The sequence below is a fragment of the Podarcis cretensis genome (assembly GCF_951804945.1).
Source record: "Podarcis cretensis genome assembly, chromosome: 13".
Taxonomy (NCBI): Eukaryota; Metazoa; Chordata; class Lepidosauria; order Squamata; family Lacertidae; genus Podarcis; species Podarcis cretensis.
Genome location: NC_137182.1, coordinates 44,220,158 through 44,240,721, shown reverse-complemented (window position 1 = coordinate 44,240,721; position 20,564 = coordinate 44,220,158). Strand labels below are relative to the sequence as shown.

Below are 20,564 nucleotides of genomic sequence, written 5' to 3'. Positions count from 1 at the left end.
CAATTGCTATGGCTACCAGCAGGAGCATCTCACTGCCTAAAAACACATGGACAAAGAAGATTTGTGTCATGCAGCTCTGGAAGGAGATGATCTGATATTGGGCAAGGAAATCCAAGAGAGATATTGTTTTCACAGTGGTCAGTCTGAAGTCTACAGGAAACCTGCAAACAGAACATGAGCTCAACTGCAGTCTCCCACTCTTGTTCCCTGATCAACTGGTATTTGAGGACATACTGCCTCTGACAGTGGAGGCATCATGTGTAGTAGCTGTGGATAGCCATAACTTCCATGAATCTGTTAAATATATCCAAGTCATTGACAATCCCTTGTGACAGCAAAGTCTATTGTTCAAAAGTGTGCAATATAAAGAATTACGTCCTTTTCAGCTCCATTGAATGAGCGTGGGTTATACAATCAGGAGAGGGAAAAACCTCTCCTTATTCACTTTTTCCACCCTGTATAAATGCATTGAAACAGTGAATTAAATAACTGACCATTCTGTGACAACCAAAATCAGCTGTTAGAGGTGGCTGCCTCATGCTGTCTAGTGGTGGGGATGGCCCTGAGTGGAAACCTGCCCATAAAGCCTTGCTGAAAGGCTTCTGATTGCAGCCTTTACCTCCTTGTTCTTCAAAGCATAGATAGTTGGGTTTAGCAAGGGGGTGATACAGGTATAGAAGACTGAAAGCACTTTATCAATTATGAACCGGGCTGATGGACGCAGGTAAATAAACAAACAGGGCCCAAAGCACATGTTGACCACAATGAGTTGAGAGGTGCATGTGGAGGCAGCCTTGGTGGTTCCTTCAGATGGACCTTGGGAGCAGATTGTGTAGAGGATGAATCCGTATGAGATGAGCAGGCCAATAAAAGACACTAATGACAAAATTCTATTGTTGGTGACCATCATGACCTCCAAGGGATTTGTGTCAATGTAAGACAACTTGATGACCAATGGGAGGTCACAGAAGAAACTGTCCGCTTGTTTGGGCCCACAGAAAGGCACATTAATAATGAAACCCAATAGTGCAGTGCCATGGAGGAGCCCACCAGCCTAGGAGGCAAGGAGAAAGGGAATGCAATGAGGCCAGCTCTTGAGCAAGGCATAATGGAGGGGATGGGAAATGACCACATACTGGTCAATTGCTATGGCTACCAGCAGGAGCATCTCACTGCCTAAAAACACATGGACAAAGAAGATTTGTGTCATGCAGCTCTGGAAGGAGATGATCTGATATTGGGCAAGGAAATCCAAGAGAGATATTGGGATGGCAAGGAGGATAGGCAGAGGTCCAGGAAAGCCAAGTGACCCAGGGTGAATCTGAAAGACAGTGATGCCGGAAAATGGCTGAGAAAATGAGAGTGTTGCTGACAGAAGACTCCAAAATTATCATGGTGTTGTCAGCATCATGGAATTTGGCTGAGTGGACCTGGATTCACACCAGCCATGTGGTATGTCTGCAATAACCACTCATTGCTGTTCTGGGGGATTACAATTGTGTCCACTTCCTCTCAGCCTCCTTCCCCAATGGCCTGGGCACACATGTTTGCCTACACCCCCATGGGCAAATGCCTCTGTGACTCTGGAGAGGTTGAGTTGGTGCCCCATGCCCTCCTGTATGACTCCTTTTATAGAGCCTTATGTAAAATCTCTCCTAATTCTGTCAGCCTATGTCAGCTGGCACCACATGGAGAAAGAGGATTCTTGAAATCTCTCAGACTCCACAGTTCATCCAGATGCAGCTGAGGCTGGACAGGATTCCCAAAGTTGCTGAGCCTCACTATCCAGCTTTTTGGTGAATTTTAATTCAGTGTCCAAATACATTCAGTGATGCTGATGTCTCTGGCTACATCTGCAAACTTATGCATTTTATTTTTTAAATATGTATTCTGCTTCACTTCGGCTAGGGGAGGGGTTGGGGATGTGTGGCACACCAGATGTTGAGGGATTCCAAAACCCACCAACCGCAGTCAGTATCAAAAATGGTCAGCAATGATGAGGGCTGTAGTCTAGCAATATCTGGAGGGCTATAGGCTTCCCATCCCTGCACTAGGGGGATTGAAAGCAGATAACAGGAAAAGAAATAATATATTTTACTGTGTTAAAGTGGCTGGGGAACAAAGCCATATGGGTGGGTTATAAATAACAAAATTATTACTATCATTATCATTATTATTAGTTCTACTTCCTTCCATTCCTTTCTCCACTTGAATACCTGGACCTTCTGCAAGGGGGGGGGCATAATCTTACAGACACTCATTAACAACATAGTTAGCTTGTTTTATAACAGTACAGATGTCTACTCAGAAACAAGTGTTTTAAGATTTAATGGGCCTTACTCCCAGAGAAGGGAGTACAAGCAGGCAACGTAGGCTCTGGTTTACGGCTGAAACTAAGAGAAAGCAGTGGCTTTGTGCCCTTAGGAGCTGTATAACAGGAATAAATTCAGAGGTTAAGCCTGGATTCTAGAAAGCTGAGGTCCATTATGGGAATACACATACAACTTGAAGTCTCTCTGTCCTCTTTGATTCCACTTTCAATCTGATTAAGCTCTGGTTTACTTGTATTCTCCATTCATCATGGTTAGGTCTAATCAATTTTATCTGCTCATCAAACATTGGCTGAAGGATGCCAACAGTCAGTGGAAAGTCCAACAATATACTTGCCAGAAATATAATACATATTTGTATTAAGAATATAGTGTTCTGATCCATCACTTGTGTTGGTAAAAATAAAACTTTTCAGTGTGGCTTTGTTGTATGCTCTGCCCAATGAACTGTGCATGGTTCTTTGTTGCCATCTTTTCCAAGCACCAGGGCAGAAATCTAGTTCTCTGAATTTCACCAAGGAGACCTGATTCAGACAAAATCTTGGGGGGAGGGAACCCAATTCAATGGGGGGTAAATTATTTCACAGTTCATAGATAATCTATGGAACTCAATGCCATAGGAAACAATGGAGGAGACAATGCATTTGCTTTTGGATGCCGCTTGAAGTTTTAATCTCACTGTAAACAATAAAGTATTTCTATTTCCCACAGGAATCTGGTTGGTCAGTGTGAGTACAGGCTGCCGTACAAGATGGGCCATCGGCCTGACTCAAGAGGATTATCTTCCATTTCTACGATCTTGAGTATGGATAGTTGATGATGAAATCTGACTGTGAGCAGTGCAGAACAATAGACCATAAATGAATACTCAAATATTCCATGGCCTGCAATAGTACAGTTTCACATTATACTGAAAGCTGTGAGAATTAAGGCTAGATACAGATTTCCTTACATGTATATTTTGACAAGAATTGCTCTAATTCTTCTTGTCAACACATGCTGCAACAGAATAATGTATGTGTAAATGTATGATTGTTTTCCTCAAAGCAAATAAGTCAATTTTACAAGGAAAATTTCAATGATGGGAATTCAGACTCTAGAAAAAATTATAAAAGGCAGCAGCTGAACTTATATTTCCAAATATTCTACTGTAAACACAGAGGAAATCACAAATAAAGCAGATGACAGGTTTCTCATTTCTTTAATTTTTCTTCCTTATTAGCTGTTCCCTATTGTTCAGCTCAGGCCTCAGAATGATTATGTAACATTTGGGGAAGATGATGCAACCCACCACCAGAGGCTAAGATGGAGAAGATCTCCACAGCTACTATATATTTTCCCTTGGTGCTCAGGTAGGAGGGAATAAAGGACAGCCAAACACTGCAGAAGACCAACATGCTGAAAGTGATAAACTTGGCTTCATTGAAACTGTCTGGTAACTTCCTGGTGAGGAAAGCAACAGCAAAACTTACAGTTGCCAGGCAGCTCATGTAGATGAGGACACAGTAAAACATTGTCACAGTCCCCTCATTACATTCTAGTAAAATTTCTTCTGTTATTGAGTGCATGTCCACATCTGGGTATGGGGGAGAGGTTGCCAGCCACACAGTGCATATGCCTACTTGAACAATGGAGCAGGAAAGGAGAATGGAGTGGCCTAGTCCTTTCCCCACCCATTTCCTCATCCTGGATTCTGGTTTTGTAGCCATGAAGGCCAAAACCACCATGAATGTTTTTGCCAGGACACCAGAAACAGCAGTTGAGAAGATGATGCCAAAAGCTGTTTGGCAGAGGAGGCACGTCACCTTCTCAGGTCGGCCAATGAAGAGCAATGCACAAAGGAAGCAGAGCAGGAGAGAGATGAGGAGAGCGTAAGTGAGGTTTCGGTTGTTTGCAATGACAATGGGTGTGTTGTGGTGCTTCATAAATATACCTAGTACCAGAGCTGTGATCAAGGAAAGGAAAAGAGAGAAACAGGATAAACTGATGCCCAAAGGTTCTTCATAAGACAAGAAGCTTATATCCTTGGGCAGACATGCGGCACGGTTCCTGCTTGGATAGTCTTTGTCTGGGCATTTATTACAGTCATTCATATCTGGGGGGAAACAAATATATTAGGTCATAGATTTCAGTTTAGTGAAATGTTTACTTTCTGTCTGAGAAGAAAAGAGCTCTGTTTAAATCAAAGAACATATTTAGTACTGCTTTATGCTATGCATTGAGGTATTGCTTTCTCTATGTCATGGATATGCCACTAAACCACATGAGTCCTTGAGGGGGAATGTACAGTGGTACCTCGGGTTACATACGCTTCAGGTTATTTATTTTTTTTAATTTCTTTTTATTGAGTTTCTCTTACAACATACACAAAAGAAAAATAAATTAAAAGAAAAATACAACTACACATCGTACAGAAAAGTAGATAAGAAAAAGAAAAAAGAAAAAAGAAAGAACAACTAATGTACATGACAAATTTAAGTACATAGTTTAAATACACAAACTGACCTCCTTCCCTGCTGATTTCGGGTTTCTTAATTTAAAAATTTCATCTTCTACAGCTGGTATTGATTACTGATTTATACATCGTAAGTTTTATAACAAATCTGCTATAGTTGGTATGTTTCTATAATTTCCTTCAATATAGACCATAAATTTATTCCAATCATCAATTAACTTTGTATTTTTTTGATTTCTAATTTTTTGCGTCATTTTTGCCAATTCGACAAATTCAAATAATTTTATTTGCCAATCCCTCACCGTTGGTATATTTGTGCTTTTCCAGTTTTTTGCAATTAATATTCTGGCCGCTGCTGTTGAATATTGAAACAATATTGAAACAATGATACCTAATAAAAAGGCCTCTGGCTTTTTAGGGAATGTGTACTTGAATATTTTTTTTAATTCGTTGTAAATCAAATTCCAGAATTTCTTGACCTCCTCGCATGTCCACCACATATGCATGAAATTACCTTCTTTCATTTTGCATTTCCAGCAGGCCTTATTTCCAGTCTTGTACATCTTGTTTAATTTTACTGGTGTTATATACCACCTATATATCATCTTCTCTAGGTTTTCTCTAATTGCAACACTTGCCGTGAATTTTATTCCATCATTCCATAATTTTGACCATTGTTCATATTCTATGTTATGTCCCAGGTCCGTTGCCCATTTTATCATGACCTCCTTAATTTCTTCGTCCTTTGTATCCCATTCTAGTAATATGTTGTACATTTTAGATAATAATTTGGTTTTGTTTTCAATTATTTCGATCTGGAATTTGGATTTCTTTTCATTCATTCCTACTTTTTTATCTTCTGTCCATAATGCATTTATTTGATGGTACTGTTACCAGCCTGCTAATTTTCCTTTTAGATCTTCGTATGGTCTTAATTTCCAGCTGCCTTCAAATCTTATCAATAGGTCTTCATATGTCAGTCTTTGCTCTTCCATGTTTACTTTTTTGATTATTAGGATATCTGTTGGGGACAGCCACCTAGGTGTTTTCCATTCCAAAAGTTGTTTATTTTTCTCCCAAGCTTCATACAGTGGTCCTCTAATAATATGACTTGAAAACCCTTTGTGAGCCTTCTCTTTATTTGACCACAGATAGGCGTGCCAGCCGAACCTATTGTTAGACCCTTCTAAATCTAATAAATCGGTGTTTTCTAGGGTTATCCAGTCTTTAACCCAACATAAGCAAGCAGCCTCGTAATATAATTTTAGGTTCGGAACTGAAAAGCCCCCTCTCTCCTTTCGGTCTGTGAGTAATGTAAATCTAATCCTTGGCCTTCTCCCCTGCCATATGAATTTCGAAAGGGTTTTCTGCCAGTCTTTAAATATTTTAGGGCCTCTGATCACTGGAATATTCTGGAACAGGAACAACATTCTTGGGAGTACATTCATTTTTATTGCCTCTATCCTACCCATCCACGAGAGTTTAACTCTGTTCCAAGTATCTAAATCTTTTTTAATTTCCTTCCATGTTGTCGAGTAATTATCTTGGATTAAATTTATATTTTTTGGTGTGAGCCATATGCCCAAATATTTAATTTTTCTAGCCACCTTGATTTCGTATTGTCTCTCTAATTTTTCTCTTTCATCTTTTCCCAGATTCTTGATCATCATTTTTGTCTTTGATTTGTTCAATTTAAAACCGGATAGCTTGCCGTATTCCTCCAATGCCTCCAGTGCTTTCCTAATACTTTCTTGCGGCTCTTCCAAGGATAACATTAAGTCGTCTGCGTAAGCTTTTAGTTTATATTCCTTTATTCCTACTTTAATTCCTTGGATCTCTGGAATTGTTCTTATTTTGTTTGCTAACATTTCTAGTACCATAATAAATAAAAGCGGGGAGAGAGGGCATCCCTGTCTTGTTCCTTTTTCGATTTTAAATGAGTTTGTAAGGTTATTGTTTATAATCAATTTGGCCGATTGGCTTGAATATATTGCCTCTATTCCTTTCATAAATTCGCCCTCAATCCCTGCTTTCTCCATAGATTTTATTAGGAACAACCAAGAAACGTTATCAAACGCTTTTTCCGCATCTATGAAAATCAACGCCGCCGGTATTTCATTATTGGTTTCCAAATGTTCAATTATATTTATGATATGTCTCACATTATCTTTCATAAACCTATTTGGGAGGAATCCTGCTTGGTCTTTGTGAATTAAATTTACTAAACAGTTTTTCAATCTATTCGCCATGATATCTGCAAAGATTTTATAATCATTATTTAATAAGGATATCGGCCTATAATTCTTAATACTCAATTTATCCGTATCCGGTTTAGGAATTAACGTGATATGAGCTTCTCTCCAGGACTCTGGTATTCTTCCTCCTCCTAAGATGTTATTCATAGTATCACAAAGCGCTGGTATCAGTTGATTTTCTAAAACTTTATAATATTTGGCAGATAGGCCATCCGGTCCTGGGGCCTTTCCCAGTTTCATTTTTTTTATCGCAATCTGGATTTCTTCTATTTTTATGGGTTTATTTAACTGAGTTCTTTCTTCTTCTGTTATGGTCTTCCCTCTGCAGTCCTCTAGATATTTTTCTATTTGAGTTGGATCTTCCTCTTCTTTCTTATATAGCTTCTCATAAAATGTAAGAAATGTTTTTTGTATTCTTTTTGGGCCTTCTGTCACTTCTTCCTCTATCTTTATTTTGTTTATCACATTTTGTTTTTGCCTTCTTCTCAGTTGCCAAGCTAATAATTTTCCCGTTTTGTTCGCTGATTCAAAATATTTTTGCTTCATTAACTTAATTTTCCATTCGATTTCTTGGTTTGTTAGTAATGAGTATTGTGTTCGTAATATTTTTGTTGTTTGTATGTTTTGTTCATCTTTCGGGTTTTCTGTTAATTTTTTCTCACACTCTCTTAGCTGTCCAAGAATTTCTTCTTTCTTTTGCTGTCTTATTTTCCTCTTATAATTGTTTTGTTGAATGAAGAAACCTCTTAGAACAGCCTTACTGGCGTCCCAAACTACTTCTATGTTTGTTTCTGCATTGAGGTTCAGATCAAAATATTCCTTTAGGGTTGTTTTAGCTTTTTCAATAATTTCTTTGCTATCTAATAAGTATTCATTCAACCTCCATCTAAAACCCCCCTGTGATACACCTTTTATTTCCAATGTTGTCGGATTGTGGTCAGAGAGGGTTCTCGGTAGGATTTCACATTTTATAGATCTTAAAGTAAGTTCCCTCGAAATCCAGATTTGATCTATTCTGCCCCAGCTTTTGTGTACTTCTGAGAAAAAGGTGAACTGCTTTTCTGTTGGATGCTTATGTCTCCAGATGTCTACTAAGTCCATGTTTTCTTCCAAATCTTCAAATGATTTCGGTAGCTTCCCTTGGTTTCGTTTTTTCTTTTCCGTTTGTCTATCGATTTCTGGCATTGGCACTGCATTGAAGTCTCCCAATAGTATCGTCCTGTTGTTTTCTAATTCTATTAAAATTTGTTCTAATTTCTTGAAAAATTCTAATTTGTTTGAGTTTGGGGCATATATGTTTACCACATTTAGTTTTTCCCCTTGGAAATTAATTTGCACCCCCAATATCCTCCCTTCCTCATCTTTGTAGATCAGTTTAGGTTCCCATTTTTCATTGACATATGTTGCTACTTGTGATGGGACAATGAGCAACTTGTGCGTAAAAGGATTAGTCCCTCGGAGATGAGCTACTTGTGCGTAAAAGGATTAGTCCCTCAACAGGTGTCTCCATCTCTTGAACGCTTCATGGATGGCGAGTAATTCTCTGTCGTACACGGTATAGTTCCTCTCGGATTTGTTCAATTTCCTCGAGAAGAAGGCACACAGTCTCCATTCTGACGTATCCTGTCCCGGCTGTAGGAGTACGGCGCCCACCGCTCTGTCAGACGCGTCGGTTTCCACCCTCATCGGCTGCTGCAGATCCACGTGTAAGAGTTGTTCTTCCGAAGCAAACGCCCTCTTTAAACTTTCGAATGCTCGCTGCGCTTCTTCCGTCCAGACAAATTTCTTCTTACTGCTGAGACAATCCGTGATGGGGGCTGTTAAGTGGGCAAAGTTCTTGATGAACTTCCGATAGAAGTTTCCGAACCCCAAAAACCTTTGCACATCTTTCTTAGTTTTCAGTGGCCTCCATTCCAGTACTGCTTGCACCTTGCTAGGATCCATGGCCAGCCCCTTGTCTGACAACCGGTACCCTAGGAATTCCACCTCCCTGGTGTGAAACTGACACTTCTCCAGTTTCACCCACAGCTGGTTTTCTTGCAGTTTGCTCAGTACCTCTCGTACATCTCGCACATGCTGCTCTTCATCCTCTGAGTACACCAGTACATCATCTAAGAATGCAGCGCAGTTCTTGTAAAGCAATGGTCCTAGGACGTGATTCATGAATGATTGAAATACTGCCGATCCCCCCTGGAGGCCGAAAGGCATAACGCAGTACTCAAAGGCCCCCAAGGGGGTGAACATAGTGGTTTTCCACTCATCTCCCTTTCTCATACGTATCAGGTTATACGCCCCCCTCAGGTCCAGCTTGGTAAAAATCTTCCCTTTTCTCACCCGGGTCAGAATGTCATCAATTCTGGGCATAGGGAAAGTCACGGGTTCGGACACTGCGTTTAGGGCCCGGAAGTCCACAATTAATCTTGGTTTGTCTGAATTTTTTTTGTCCACAAAGAACACTGGGCTACCCCCCACCGCTCGTGACTCTCTGATGAACCCACGCTTGAGGTTTTTGTCAATAAACTCCCTTAACTCCTGCATCTCCCTGTCTGACATTGCATACACCTTGCCCACTGGCAATTGTGCTCCTGGGAGTAAGTTGATTTGGCAGTCAAAGGGTCTGTGCGGGGGTAGTTTATCTGCTTCCCTTTCGCTGAAGACGTTGGCAAAATCTGCATATTGTCGTGGTACCCTACCTTGATCCGTTGCTTCTATCTTTGCTAACGTGGCCTGGGTACCTACTTGGCCCCCTTTTTCCGTGCAGTGTCCCATACAATGTGCTGACCCAAAGGAAACCACTCTCTGATGTCATCCCACAAGTGGATCATGCAGCGCTAGCCAGCTCATCCCCAAAATGATGGGCGCCCCTCCCAAAGTGGCTATATTAAACGCTATCAGTTCCGTGTGTCTTGCCACCCTCATTGTCATGGGGACAGTCTGCTGGTTAACTTCTCCTCCCAACAGCGCCCTCCCATCAATCGTGGTCACCTGCAGGGGATTCTTTAAAGGGATGGTTTGTATCTGGTGTGCGGCTGCAAACTCCTTACTCATAAAGTTGCAGGAGCTGCCTGAGTCTAATAGCGCCTTAACTTGTAGAGGGTGTCCGTTTGCCAGCTCTAACAACACCTCTATTACTAGCGCTGGTTTTGGCGGTTCCGGCGTGGGCACATTCACTGATCCTTGGCCTGGCTGCTGTGCCCTGATGGTCCCAGCCAGGCGTTGGCTTTTACTGACTCCTTAGCCCCCTTCGCCTCCTCCCCAACAGCTCCCACCATTCCTTGCCATTCCTTTCTCTGCGGACAAACCCTGGCAAAGTGACCTGGCTGTTGGCAGAGAAAACACTTCTTGGCGCCTTTCCCCTCCTTCTTCCGCCCTTCGCTGGGGTTTGAAACTGCGCGCACGCGCGCTGTTCCGATTTCCATCGGCTCTGCTGGCTGGGAAGGCTGCTCTGGAATCTCTGGAATGCGGAAATCCCTCCAACGCTCCTCTTTCCCCTCCCGCTTCTCCAGGGCTCTGGCTTCCTGGCGTGCTCCTATGGCCAGCGCAGATTTAGTCAAATGGTCCATAGACTCTGCCCTGGGCGCCCGGGAAAGTTCATCTTTTACTGCCGAAGATAATCCTTCTTCGAACAGCATTTGTATTGGTTCCGCAGACAAATCCCAATTTAATTTATGGATCAACATGGTGAACACAGTCCAGTACTCACGGACAGATCGGTTCCCTTGCTTACACGCCATTAACTGTCTGCGCGCCACTCCCTGCTCAATCTCACTGGAGAACATCAGATCCATGGCGCGAAAAAACTTCCTTGTGTCCTTTAGGACCTCGTTATTCGCTGCCATCAGGGGCCGCACCCAGTCTCTCGCCCCTTTTTCTAGATGGCCAATCACAAATCCCACCCTCGATTCCTCATCAGGAAAATCATCAAACTGCAGATTAAGGGCATATTGCATTTCTGTCCTAAAGGCTTGGTAGTTCCTGGGATCACCCCCAAATTTCTGCACCAGTCCCGGCACCTTCCTTGAGACTTGGGTGGCTTTTCCCTTCTCTGCATCTTGCGCCCTCCTCTCCTCCAGCCTAGCCGTTTGCAGGGCTAACTGCATCTCCAACATCCTGTACCTTTCTTCCAGGCTCGGAACGGCTGCAGCTGCTTCCCCTTCTCCGGCTCTGGTTGGGTTGCTCATGATGCCTCTCCTTGCACAAGCGCTTTCAGGGATTGCTGTGATGGGGACAATGAGCTACTTGTGCGTAAAAGGATTAGTCCCTCGGAGTTTGCTTAACGTTGCAAAGCTCTGCCTTGAGCGGAGCCCTTGGACATGGCTCCGTTAGTCACTGGTAGAATCCGACAGTGGGCGCTTGCGGAAACGTTTCCAGCATAAAAGCTGCTTGACGGAAACGCGTCTCCTAGATTCCCTGCGTGACAGCTTCCGGCGAGGGGTGGGGGTCACTAAAGGGAGCCTTGATACCTCCTCACTGTTCTCGCTGGAAGTGTCCCAGAGCCTCCCCTCTGACTTCCTGTCCCTGGAAGCTCCTGCTCCCCCCCTACTGGTTCCCTCTTCGGCTGCTGAATCTCTTCTATCCTCCTGGAGCCCTCCCACCACCTGTTCTTCCGATGGCAGGTCCCTGAGACTACTCCTCTTTTTTTCTCTGCCGCTTCAGGTTACACATGCTTCCGGTTACAGACTCCGCTAACTCAAAAATAATAACTCGGGTTAATAACTTTGCTTCAGGATAAGAACAGAAATCGCAAGGCAGCGGAGTGGCGGCAGCGCGAGGCCCCATTAGCTAAAGTGGTGCTTCAGGTTAAGAACAGTTTCAGGTTAAGAACGGACCTCCGGACCGAATTAAGTATGTAACCACAGGTACCACTGTAATCCAAAATGTTTAATTCTGCGCAGAAGGTTCAACTGGGGATAACTAACATAACTAACCTAAAACAACTAAACGTCATACAAAGGGTTCGAAACAGTTTTATACGTTTGGCACAAATTCCACACATTCCATTTAGTTTAAATTTCCTATCCAATTGAGAGACTTTGTTTCCCTCACCCCATTTCCTCTTAAGGCACTTTGTTGTCTCCTTATGATTGGTCCAAATTACAAACAATGTGAGCATGCATACTGACTCCCAGTTTAAACAAAGAAGCTTCCTTGTGATCTGCTAAAATTGTATTGCAGGATTAGTTTCCACGTCAGTATTTTATTTCACTCTAGTTAGTTAATTGGTTCAGAGCTATGTGGTCCTGTAAGTGTCACAGCCAGTGCCGTTGCCATCTGAATGTTTATTCACATTAGCCAGGGTGCAGCCTGTGTAAGTCAGAAGGAGTGGCAAGGCCCCCTTTAGATATGCTCAGGACGCAAGGTAGAAACATGCAAAGAGAAAGGCATGCTTGGCAAATCTACATCATGATCAACTCTGATCTGGAAACCAATATCCCCACTGTGGAAGGACATGTGGATCCAGAATTTGCCTCCACAGTCACTTATGGACTCATTGTGAAAACTTTGCTTATGGTTAGGGTTAGGGATATCTTACTCGGCTATGAGTAATCGAAGAAGCAGAAGTGGGATCATTTTTAAGGGTGCTCCTGGTTGCGGTCAGGCCCCCAACCTTCCCCCCCCCCGGCGTGGGTGGAGTAGCGCCATCATGCCAGGGTGGCACCACGATCACCCGGGCTTCTTGGCCAATCATTTTTCTGTGGGGTGATTGTGGGGGTATATAAAAGCTGCAGTGTGAGGCGTGTCAGGAACCTGCTTCACACTGCTGAACACCCACCCACCCTTCCTTTATTTTATGTGTTCTCTGGCCTTACTTTGGACTTTGGTTGGTCATCTGTCTTAGGCCGGGAGCCGGGTAGGAATGTTTGCATTTGGCAGATTGGCAATGGCCACTTGGTTTTCGCCTACCTCTTAGCAATCTCCACAACTTCGTAAGGTTTGGCGGTTAGGCATTGACTCATTGCTTTGTGGAGGAGGGGAGGTCAGCCATCTCCTGCCCCTCCATTGACCAAGGGTATTCTGTTAAAGGAATCCAGGGCCTGGTTCCTGTCTGAAGTCCACTTGAGGGACTAGGGCCATGCCAGGCCTCTGGGGACACAGAGGAGAGATGCAGGAGGGTTTCCCCAATGTGGCTTCCTCTTTGGGTGGTTTATCCTTACTGACTTCCTGCAAAAGGGGCAGGAATTGGTCCTTTGCCAATTCCTAAGCCAATACCACTCACATTTCTGTAATCAATATAGTTGTGGCCTAAAATTTTGCCCAATAATCTTAAACCAAAATTATGTGTCAGTGTGAATTTTATTCTATCAAGGGGCTGGTTTGGCGACCTTATCACACAAGAAGAAGAAGAAGAAGAAGAAGAAGAAGAGGAGGAGGAGGAGGAGGAGGAAGAGGAAGAGGAAGAGGAAGAGGAAGAGGAAGAAGAAGAAGAGGAGGAGGAGGAGGAGGAGGAGGAAGAAGAAGTGCTTTCAACCACATACCATCCAACTACTCTGAATGCATGGTCATTCTCATTTGATTGGCATATTTAGACTATCTGAAAGGCAATGCCCAGGGAGGATCACACGCAGAGTAGATTATCTTTTTTGAAAAGTAAACTCAGCCGTCCTTACAACACCTTTCAATTATTAGTGCTGAGTCTGGATCAATTTAATCTATTTATTTCTCCTACCATCCTGGATTGCAATCTTCCCCTCTGCACAAGGGATGCAATCGTAGCAGCAAGGTGGCTGTACAGAGAGAAAGAGGCCGAGTCTATTCCGTAAATGAAAGAGCAGAATGATCAGCAAGAGAACAATGAGTTTGGAAATCTTCATGTTCCTGGGCCCCTCTCTATGTTACTAACCTGAGTTAGCATTTCAGAAATATGTAAAATGGTTTTATTTTTTTTAGTACAGTGGTACCTCGGGTTAAATACACTTCATGTTACATACGCTTCAGGTTACAGACTCCGTTGACCCAGAAATAGTGCTTCAGGTTAAGTACTTAAGTACAGGTTAAGAACAGAAATTGTGCTCCAGCGGCGCTGCAGCAGCAGGAGGCACAATTAGCTAAAGTGGTGCTTCAGGTTAAGAACAGTTTCAGGTTAAGAACGGACCTCCAGAACGAATTAAGTACTTAACCCGAGGTACCACTGTAGTAGTAATGTTTGAAGTGATGTCATACGCCCTCTATTGTTCTGGGATGTGTAGGTGTTGTGATTACATAGCACTACCCCACCTTTTAGCAAGAAAGGCAAAATCTTGGGGCTTTTCCTCAGTTAAAAACCAGTATTTTATAATTGTTAAGAAATATTTATAAAATATTTATAAATATAATAAAATAAATTATTTGCCTTTATTACTTGAATGACTTCTAGCAGTAACCTTTTGGCTCTTAATCTGGTACTTGGATGAAGAAGTATTTATCACTACCCTAAGGAGTCTCAAAGCGGCTAACATTCTCCTTTCCCTTCCTCCCCCACAACAAAAACTCTGTGAGGTGAGTGAGGCTGAGAGGCTTCAGAGAAGTGTGACTAGCCCAAGGTCACCCAGCAGCTGCATGTGGAGGAGCAGGGACACGAACCCGGTTCACCAGATTACGAGACTACTGCTCTTAGCCACTACACCACACTGGCTCTCTGTATGCATTGGTCATGTTCTACACAGGAACATGCTGTTTAAAAGACAGAGAGTAGACATGAAGTTATGATCATTGCTTAGGCAATACTGAATTTCTTTGGAATTATCTAATAATGTGGTCCTACCTGATTAAACCAACTGTGCCATCTTATGGCATCTTCATCAAGGATGAATGATTGGTCTTGAGAAGCCTGCGGATCTATCCTCCCAATGCTCACTCTGTGCAAACTTTGGTTGGAGAATATAATCCAACTGACAATATCTAAGCTAGATACCACCTCTCCATTCTGGTTGATGAAGACCACATCTCCGGCCGTATTATTAAATGAGATACTTCTCAGAAAGTGATGGAGCTAGATTGAAAACAGAAAAGGCAATTGTTTCGAAAAGGCTGCAGTCTAATGCAGGGTGGAGCATTTTTTTTTCTTCCTGTAGGAAAAAAATGATAGAAATTGGTGGGGGTGATACAGTTAACTATGAGTAGAGTCAGGTCCAGGGATGGAGAGACCACCAATTTTCTCTCTCCCACATCCCTCACCCTCCCTTTCCCCGTTTTAACAACCTTTCTTTATCTCCCCCGCCCCACACTTCTTTTCTTCTGTCCCTGTTCATCTCAGGAGACACCAGAGTGGTGTATGATCACGTGATCTGAGGGAGGACTTGGAGCATATGGGATAGAGATAATGCTGAACATCTCTCTTGACCATTACTGCCGCTTCTTATCTTTGAATGCAGTAACATATCAGTGGTCTGCAAACTTCTTTCATAGAAGCACATTTTCATGTCTGAGATGAAGGAGCAAGTTGACAACACTGTGGAAACCAATCCCTTGTGAGGAAATAACAGGCCTCTTCAAGAATGTTTAGCCAAAACTGTGGATTCGGATTCTTCCCTCTCCGTCTGTACACCATTCCTCTGTGCCTGAGTCTGGATGTGGACATGGCATGTAAAGCATGAGCCATGGCATAGACAGCATTGTGGATACTGTAACTGTGGCCTGTCATGCTCATTTCAAAAAATGATCCAGGAAGGTTCTCCAGCTTCTCTTCTCCAGTGCAAATATTCCCCTCCACCTTGTCTGCAGTCATATCTGGAAATACACATCCAAAGGCCTGTTGCCAGAAGTCCCTGATAAAACCGTTCCCATCTGTGCTGGAAGGGTTTCTGTGAACAACATACAGATGAAATCCTGGTGGGTTTCTGAAGTGAATCTCAAAGGATATACCACCATTGAATATTCCTGCATCCCAGTTCCTTTGAGTGACAAATGAAGTGAAGTTGTTATCCATACTTTACTTTTTATATTGTATGTCATGTCGATGGCTCTTGTGGTCTCTTCCAACTCTATGATTCTATGATTCTTGGTATGGAAGCCATCTAAAAGTTGCCATGGAATAAGATTCTCCATGGGCAACTATTACATTAGCTGTGCTGCTAAAAAATTTATAGTTTATACTTGTCCCCTGTTGTAGCATGCCATCAATTTCAGAAATAAAACTTAAAGTGGGGACTCTTTCCAGGAATGCAAAGCAGACACCACTCTTGGTAAACATTGGGAAAATGGTTTGCACAAATCTTTCTCCATTGTCATTGTCCATTGCAATGACTCCAATCCACGTCCACCTGAAATGCAGAAGCAAAGAGAGAATTCCCTCATACTGAAGGGCTTCTGAGGCTGCCATCTGGTAGAAGGGAAGCCCTGGGCTTTTATCATTCATCACCGGAGCAGAGCCATAAATGAACTAAAAAGTAAATGGAAGAATAAAAGAGACAAAGTAGATTCCTTTCACAGTATTCATATACATTATGAGGTGAAGCCTGTTAGTCTAATACGCCCTTTGCTAATGTTTCAGGGTTTGTTTGCCTCTCTCTTAGTTTTACAAAAGAAACACATGCAGATGGGATGAAAACTGGGATCATCTCCCTTTTCTCATTTTTAAACCTTTAATTTGATGACTGGAAAGGGACCTGTGTCTGTTTTATATTATTTCTATGAATCTTTTTAACACACTTATGACTGGAGCAGAACATTATGTCTACTTCACTTAAAAACAAACAAATTTTTTTATGTCATTGGAAAATTTGGCAGGGTCAAACTGAATGGGGGAACATACCATGCCTCCAACAGCAGAATTCCTGGATATTATCTGGCTTTGTCAGAATTGCAACTTGGGTTAGATGCACATTTCTTCTCTGGAGCTTCGTCTTTCTTCTTCATGCTGCACATGCCCCATCACACAGCAAAACTGTGCGGATTCTTCTCAGACTTTATTTATGAACATTTATTTCACTTGTGAATCAGCTGCTAACTACTTTTACTGTTCACCTGCGGAACTGGATGGTATCTGCAGTTTGCCATAACTTCTCTATATCTCTAATTATGTCCAGTGGGCTAAAGAGAATGAGTTATTGTACTGGCTCTTACCTGTAAGGTTTTTTTTAGCTGTAAACAATTCCCCCACTTCCCCAGCAGCTTATTTGACATGCCCTCCTCACTAATTTTTCCACTGGTGCCTAAAATATTATTGCTTTTATCCTGTAAGTAATTACCCCTTTTCCTCAGCAGCTCAATTCAGATACCCTCCTAACTAAGCAGAAAATGATGCATAACCAAAACTGCTGGTGAGAGATGTCAGGAAACTGCCATCGGAGCCAAGGGTGGTGGTGAGGCTCCAAAAGGATGCTGGAGAGGGAACCAGCAAGGAGAGAGAGGAAGCCTCCGCTGGGGAAGGAAATAGACGTGACGCCAGGGAGAAAGGGGAGTCTGAGGGAACTTCGGAGAGAAGGCTCCAGGACTCTTCCAGTGAAGCCAGCGGGGAGAGTACGGGACCTCCTCTGGGGACGCCCACTCTGCGCAGAAAAGTTTCGTGCAGAGAAGGCAGGCGGCGATTGGGTGTGAAAGAACTTCTATGTTGGAAGAAATTCAGGAAACGCCCACTGACGGATTCTGCCAGTGATTGAGACAGTCACGGTGTACTGACTGTCCAGCCTGGGGAAAGTTTTGACCAAACTACTCAGCTCGGAGCAGTTTGCGACTTACGCACAAGCAACCCCATACCCCATTACAAGAGAATAGCCCACTCTCCCATCAGTGGCCTTTGGTATATACTGTAAGTGATCTAAATGTGTGTGTAAGACAGGGGAGAGTTACATATTTTTTTCAGCTATTGCAACCTTCCCCTTTATTCAGGTTTGTCTGTCTGTCAGTCTGACTGTTTGCTTATATTACAATTATGTACAACCTTTATTTTCTAAGGAACTCAAGGTGGTGTACATGGTTCTCCTTGCAATTTCATCTTCATCCGGAACTGATGCTGAGGAACCTGCCTCTTCCTCTATGCAAGCTAATAGAGGTATTGTACATAGGTGTCCTACCTGTGGAATCTTATAGATATCCAAAACAGTAGCCATATAAAAGGAGATTTCAGAATCCAGTCCCCCAATGACCCCTGCCAGATAACTTTCAACATCACATATATAGTTAGGGACAAATTTTTCCACCATGGATAAAAGCAGCAGTGTGGCAAGACATTTGCTCCTTGTACTGATATAGCTGGCATTTAAGTGGAAGCCCAAGGTGATATTGGGTAGGATGTGAGGGTCTTCATTGATCTCCTTGACTGCAAATGCCAAGGCCATGATGTGCTGGTAAAGCTTAGGCACCACCCTAGAATGAGAGTTGCAAACTGAATCAGCAGGAACTTCAATGTATCCCTTCACATATCAACAGAGTAGACCAAATGGAGCAAACAGAATAGACCAAATGGAGTCATAGACCAAATGGAGCAAACAGCACGCAGACCTAGTGGTGGGAGGAAAAAATCCTTAAATAAGAGACACGGGGGAATGATTAATGGACTTCAATGTCTGTACACTAATGTGCAAAGCATGGGAAATAAACAAGATGAGCTTGAGCTCTAGGTACAGCAAACTAAATATGACATAATAGGCATCACTGAAACCTGGTGGGATAAGTCCCACGACTGGAATGTAATAATGGAGGGATACAATCTATTTCAGAGAAACAGACCAGACAAGAAAGGAGGAGGAGTGGCGTTATATGTCAGGGATGTGTATACCTGTGAAGAGATCCAAGATTTAGAACCTCAAAGCCAAAGTGGGAGCATTTGGGTCAAAATAAAGGGAGAGAAGAATAACAGGGACCTCATTGTGGGAGTTTACTATAGATCCCCAAGCCAAACGGAGGACATAGATGATGCCTTCCTGGAACAGATGGCCAAGCATGCAAAAGGAAGGGAGATAGTAGTAATGGGGGACTTCAATTACCCGGATATTTGTTGGATGTCAAACTCAGCCAAGAGCATAAGGTCAAACAGATTCCTCACTGGCCTTGCAGACAACTTCGTTGTCCAGAAAGTGGGAGAAGCAACAAGAGAAACAGCCATTTTAGATCTGGTCCTAACCAATGTTGATGACCTGGTTAGTGGGGTAGAAGTCGAAAGATCATTAGGCGCGAGTGATCATGCTCTTCTTAAGTTTACTATACAGCGGAAAGGAGCAGCCAAGCATACTAGGACTCAATTTCTTGACTTTAAGAAAGCCGACTTCATAAAACTTAGGGAAGTGCTGGGTGAGATCCCATGGACAGTAATACTAAAAGGAAAGGGAGTTCATGATGGCTGGGAGTTTGTTAAGAGGGAGATAGTAAAAGCACAACTTCAGGCAATACCAATGAGTCGGAAACATGGAAGGTGCCTAAAGAAGCCAGGGTGGCTATCTAAAGAACTTTTAACTGAGTTAAGATTAAAAAAGGATGTGTACAAAAAATGGAAAAGGGGGGAAACCACCAAAGAGGAATTCAAACAAATAGCCGGCACGTGTAGACACAAAGTCAGGAAAGCTAAAGCACAGAATGAACTCAGGCATGCTAGAGAGGTTAAAAGCAACAAAAAAGGCTTTTATGGGTATGTTCGTAGCAAAAGGAAGAACAAAGAAACCGTGGGGTCACTCAGAGGAGAAGATGGTGAAATGCAAACAGGGGACACAGAAAGGGCTGAACTCCTCAATGCCTTCTTTGCCTCAGTCTTCTCTGATAAAGAAAACAATGCCCGACCTGAAGAATTTGGAGCAAATGATTCAGCAGAGGAAACACAGCCCAGAATAACTAAGGAGATAGTACAAGAATACTTGGCTAGTTTAGATGTATTCAAGTCTCCAGGGCCAGATGAACTGCATCCAAGAGTATTAAAAGAACTGGCAGATGTGATCTCTGAACCACTGGCAGTCATCTTTGAGAATTCCTGGAGAACAGGCAAAGTCCCGGCAGACTGGAGGAGGGCAAATGTTGTCCCTATTTTCAAAAAGGGGAAAAGAGAGGACCCAAATAATTACCGCCCAGTCAGTCTGACATCAATACCAGGGAAGATTCTGGAGCAGATCATTAAGCAAACAGTCTGTGAGCACCTAGAAATGAATACTGTGATCACCAATAGTCAGCATGGATTTCTGAAAAATAAGTCATGTCAGACTAACCTGATCTCGTTTTTTGACAGAATTACAAGCCTGGTAAATGAAGGGAACGCAGTGGATGTAGCCTACCTTGATTTCAGCAAGGCATTTGACAAGGTGCCCCATGATATTCTTGTAAAGAAGCTGGTAAAATGCGGTCTTGACTATGCTACCACTCAGTGGATTTGTAACGGGCTGACTGACCGAACCCAAAGGGTGCTAATCAATGGTTCCTCTTCATCCTGGAGAAGAGTGACTAGTGGGGTGCCACAGGGTTCTGTCTTGGGCCGGGTCTTATTCAACATCTTTATCAACGACTTGGATGATGGACTCAAGGGCATCCTGATCAAATTTGCAGATGACACCAAACTGGGAGAGGTGGCTAACACCCCAGAGGACAGGATCACACTTCAAAACGACCTTGACAGATTAGAGAACT

The 20,564-nt window shown here is 42.9% G+C and overlaps 1 protein-coding gene and 2 pseudogenes across 3 annotated transcripts in view; 1 reads left to right on the top strand and 2 right to left on the bottom strand.

Moving 5' to 3' along the window:
• LOC307201991 (vomeronasal type-2 receptor 26-like) overlaps positions 1–20,564 on the top strand; it is a 139,822-nt gene that overhangs the window by 69,254 nt on the left and 50,004 nt on the right. The gene's annotated exons all lie outside the window — the stretch shown is intronic.
• The window catches only part of LOC307201977 (vomeronasal type-2 receptor 26-like), a 59,014-nt pseudogene continuing 41,495 nt past the window's right edge, over positions 3,046–20,564 (bottom strand). The window contains exon 5 of the transcript XR_013843913.1: positions 3,046–4,425. The product of XR_013843913.1 is annotated as a vomeronasal type-2 receptor 26-like (transcript). The remainder of the gene's footprint in view (positions 4,426–20,564) is intronic.
• Positions 14,676–16,399, bottom strand: LOC307200471 (vomeronasal type-2 receptor 1-like; annotated as a pseudogene). The gene is made up of 3 exons: positions 15,505–16,399; positions 14,782–15,009; positions 14,676–14,690 (listed from the first exon to the last, which is right to left on the bottom strand). The product of its transcript is annotated as a vomeronasal type-2 receptor 1-like (transcript).